Genomic DNA, 5,433 nt, shown 5'->3' with positions numbered 1-5,433 from the left:
AAATAGGGGGCATTAACATATGCACAGAATAACCCATTAGAAATAACAGCAAATGTACACCGCACTAATTTGTGTTCTTTTGATGATTTTTTTTTCCCAATTGAAATACAAACATAAGTAGACAAATGGCAAACTTGACGAAAAAAAAAAAAATAGCGCATAGACATCATACAACATTCGCGCATAACCTTGTGTGAAAATATTTATCGATATGTACTTACCCAATTACCTCAAATACGAGCCATATTCGTAAATAAACTTTACTTTTGTGTCTTACAAATTTTTTTTATTCAAAAAAAAGGTGAAAACTACTACTACTACTAACTACTACTACTACTACTACTACTACCACTACTACTACTACTGTAATCATCAATGATAGTACCATCAGTTTCAAAGGTAATGTGTCAATTTAACAGTCCCAGATTTAATCTTTCACGCGCATCAGCTGGGATAACATTAAGTGGCAAATTATTTATCCTTCGTAATTGACGCGTTGGCCTCGATAATTCATCTGGTTTCAACTGTTTAAAATCTCCTGTACTAATTTCTCACTTATGAAAGAGGTTCTTGTCAATTTACTCTGACACTGAGTTATTGCTTACAATGGATTTCCTTTCATTTGTTAATCTATATGATCTTATGGTCTGTAGTTATTTCTTTACTGATATTACGCACATATTTCCACTACATTCCTATCTTAAGTGTCGAAAATTCTTATTTGCTTTGGTTAATAGCTCCTTCCCTAAATAAAACTTATTTCAATTCTGAATTTTTCATCAAAAAATGCAATTTTTTCTTTCATAAATATACAATTTTATGTCATTGCCTATATTCCCTAAGATTGATAATGTACTCTCTCTCTCTCCTCTCTCCTCTCTCTCTCTCTCTCTCTCTCTCTCTCTCTCTTCTCTCTCTCTCTCTCCCCAGAATGTTTACGTCAATCAGTAATATTTCTCATGGCGGTGTTCCTTTTATTATGAATATATAATTTCATTAGTTATTTTCTATATTCATTAAAATTTAAAATGTCCTCTCCTCTCTCTCTCTCTCTCTCTCTCTCTCTCTCTCTCTCCTTCTCTCTCTCTCTCCCTCTCTCTTCTCTCTCTCCTCTCTCTCATAATTTACATATTCACAACCGTAAATACTTCCTTAGCGATAATTTTAGTAATGCATCATTCCACAATCCCTTTCATACTACTCATTACTCTTCCAAGTTCCATGCCATTTAACAAGATTTTATTCAATAACACCCGTTCGGTTCTTACCTTCCCGGGCCCCTTATCCGATCAGAATACCCAGACCAGTGACCCGGCAAAAACTAAAAGGGGGTTTTGAATTGTACCCAAAGAAAACAGCATCGGAGTCTGTGAGCGGGGAGGACTATTGACATGTTAAAGAGTGATCCCAACCTTTTGATGTTATGGATGAAATGAGCTCCAGCCGAAGGACTTGCTGGGGATTACCAAGGCGTCGACTAACCTGAAAAAGGAAAGAGAGAAACGCGTTAATAAGTATGTCTCAGAGAGAGAGAGAGAGAGAAGAGAGAGAGAGGAGAGAGAGAGGAGAGAGCTGGAGAGAGAGAGAGAGAGAGAGAGAGAATTACAACAAGGTTAAAAGTATCTGGTCAATGTCATATTGTGCATTCATACAATAATAATTATATATACTATATATATATATATATATATATATATATATATATATATATATATATATATATATATATATATATATTATACACATATATACAAACTATATATATATATTAAGAGAGAGAGAGAGAGAGAGAGAGAGAGAGAGAGAGAGAGAGAGAGAGAGAGAGAGAGAGAGAGAGGAGAGAGAGAGGAGAGAGAGAGAGGAGATTCCTATTATGAACCTTTCCAATTTTAATAAAAAAACTTCGTATAGGTGGAAAGTACAGCTTTGGTTAATTTACTGTTGGAAAATCTATTCACTATTAATGTACATACTTAAATAAAAACTCAAACTGGACGATTGTGATTTAGTGATCCGGCAAAATTAAAATCTTAAATAATAGTACGAAGCAAAAGAAAATGGAGTTATTAAATATGAAAATGTTACCACATAGAAATAAAATAAGGACAAAGTAGGAATATGATAAAAAGGATAATACAATGAAGAATCTACAAAACATTAACAATTAAAACGATAGAAATAAAAATAAAAATTGTGGTCACAACACAATGATGGCGATAGGCCTTATGAGAGAGAGAGAGAGGAGGAGAGAAGAGAGAGAGAGAGAGAGAGAGAGAGAGAGAGATGAGAGAGAGAGAGAGAGAACGTGTTTATGCGACTCCGCCTCTTTATGGCATCTGAAAGCTTGTGATGATGGTAGTGATGAAGAGAATAGTGGTGATGTCAACGGTTGGAGGCAAACGCCTCAAGAAATTATGCGGCCCAAATTACCCCCAAACTATATTGATGTCTGGTTAATTGTCGCCACCCTTCGATAATTATACGACGCTTATGGCTTTTCGCTTCCAAGTCGGGATGTTAGATCGAACAAAAAGATGTGAAGGCCTAGTTAATTAAGTGTTTCGATAATGTGGATTTGACATTAAAGATAAGTTATGCAGTGAGACAAGTAAAATACCTAAGAATACATAGGATAAATTGAATGCGTAGGCCCAGTAGAGAGGCCTGTGTGATAGGACCTGAAAAGTAGCCCTTAAAGTAAGTAGAGCAGCCCTTATTAAAGTAATAGCCTGCATGTTTATATGCTTGAACATTCACGTAAAAGAAGGTATGTTGAACGGATTCGTATTCTTTGGCCATATTAAATTTTATTCTTCAGAATGTGTACACTTTAATTATTTTTTTTTGGTTCACAATTGTGTAGGGATATGAATCTTTGTCATTTTCTCAACTCCCACCGTGTCATTCGCAGATGGCAGTGTTTGACAGTGGAGAACAGTGTGGATTTAGGTACGAAGTTACTTCAGATCCAGGCAGTACTTATGAAATCGGTTGTGAAAAGTTTTGAAAGTAAAAGGAAAAAAGTTATATGTGGAATACATAAACGCAAAAAAGCTAAGGATAAAATAAATAATGAGACAATGTGACGCTACTTAGGATATACTCTATTGAGTGCAATTAACTTTTTATGCTGGAAAGGATGTCCATGTTATTATGCAGTGACTGGTTTTGTGTGTACGTATGTCGGAGACAAGTGTGTGATCATATACTACTCAAAATCTCAATGTATTTAGTGATGGGAGAGGCCAGAGGAAAAGACACTAGATGTAGGCACAAAGTTGTGTGTGCATATAAAAAAAAGGCGTGAAACGGTTATGGAATGGCTAATTTTTTATATGATACTATTCTAATTGAGAACAGTGAAGAGAAACTGCAGAGATAGGTCAATAAAGTTTGAACTCTGCGAAGTAGAGAGTTGTGTTATGTCACGGGATAATTCTTATCAGTAGCTCACAGAATTCGTGACAGAATAGAGACAAAATGAAGGTGGCAAGAAGTGTGCAGATATATTCAAAGAGACTAGTTATTCATGGAAGCCAAAGAGGGAGGGTGGGAAACATGAAACCATTGTTGATCCAACTCTCATTATTGGAAGTGAACTATGTTGAAAAGTGAATGAAAAAAGGATCTAAGCTTTTGAGATGAACTGTTTACATAGCATGTGTGGTTTAAGAAGAATCTGCGGTTTCAGAAACGAGAGAAACAAAGGAAGTTGGTAGAAGGGTTAAAAAAGATGAGAGACTGGATAAAAGTCGTTCACGTGGAAAAAAATGGATAATAGGTTATTGAAAAATAAGTAATGCTGGAGAACTAGGAGGTAGAAATTAATTACACGTAAAAAAATGATAAACAGCATTACATGTCATGCTGAAAAGAAAGGGATTGTGGTGGCCGATGTGGTAACGTCCCTCACTGGTGATTGCCAGACAGGGGTTCGAGTCCCCGCTCAAACTCGTTAGTTCCCTTGGTCAATGCAACCTCACCATCCTTGTGAGCTAAGGATAGGGGTTGGTAGGTCCATCTACCGAGTCATCACCAGCCATTGCCTGGCCCCTCCTTTGGTCCTAGCTTGGGTGGAGAGGGGCTCGGGCGCTGATCATATGGCCAGTCTCTAGGGCATTGTCACACTTGATAGGGCAGTGTCACTGTCCCTTGCCTCTGCCATTCATGAGCGGCCTTTAAACTGCGAGAGCGTGAAAGATACTGCTAGAATGGCAAAAAGAGTGTAAGAGTAATCAGCAGTTGGTCTAGTTAACATAAAACTGGAAGACCTCTGATAAATAAGACATAGTTGGTACATAATTTTCCTTGAGCATCATACGAGTGTATCAAAGAGGCTGACTAGCAATTTCATCACACTAATTAAGAGTCCGAGTACTCTGGTATACTTGGGGATATAAAAAATAGAGAAATCAACAGCGTGAAAGATAAATATCATGTCTCCAATAGTTATGTTATACTAAAATCATTTTAACACGTGCATGTATGTTGCATGAGCACGGTCCAGCGGCTTTAAGTTCTCTGATAACCATAAATCTTCCTTTGAAAAGAGAAAGGTAATCCTAAATAAAGAAAACACGAAACTAGCTATCCAAAAATGCAATTAAACTAGCTTCTTACATGGAGGAGAGGGGTGAGAAAAACAATAAGGTTTTTCTTCAGCTGAGGTTATAGGCATAGTAATACGAGAGTGAATACATTCTTAAATGAACTTTTTCCTTGGGAAGCTTTCGATAAAGGAACAGAGAGAGAGAGAGAGAGAGAGAGAGAGAGAGAGAGAGAGAGAGAGAGAGAGAGACCCTCGACCACAATATCGTAGAGTTTATGGCATAATGGCCTAATAAGGCCTTAATAGACACATCAAAATTCTCCGAACGTGATTTGATCATTCAATTCAATAGTAAAAAGCCATTGTCTAAATCGCTGGCTGTAATATTACCGCAATCTATGTGTAATAAAAGTTTTCCTTTTTTTTTCTTCCATGATTTTTTTTTTTTTTTTTTTTTTTTTTGTCTGCCTATAATTCGGTTTGGATGCGATTCCACCTTGCCCTGGATAACAGACATTTATTCGAGGAGGTGTCCGCGTTCCAACGCGAGACAAAAGACGCATAAATAATGATCATATAAAAGGTGAGCTGGAATTTGGGCAGGTCAGGTTTCACGCTGTTCCTAGTTTTCATGCAAAAACGGAGGAAGAAAAAAGGGAGCTCCAAAGGCCCTCTGTGAAATGCATGTTAGGGGAAACATTAGACTTTTCGACCGTTTTATGAAGGCAATAAACATTTCAACATTTCATTTTTCCGCTCCCGTGCCCATAAAAAAAAGGAATGATATGATACATATAATGGACAATAATAATAAAAATAGATAGAAGGGGAGAGATATTGGAGAGGACAATAAACTTGGGCCTCAGCTTAAAACAATAAATATA

Source organism: Palaemon carinicauda, chromosome 31 (genome assembly GCF_036898095.1).
Source record: "Palaemon carinicauda isolate YSFRI2023 chromosome 31, ASM3689809v2, whole genome shotgun sequence".
Taxonomy (NCBI): Eukaryota; Metazoa; Arthropoda; class Malacostraca; order Decapoda; family Palaemonidae; genus Palaemon; species Palaemon carinicauda.
Note: the sequence above shows the minus strand (reverse complement) of the source record.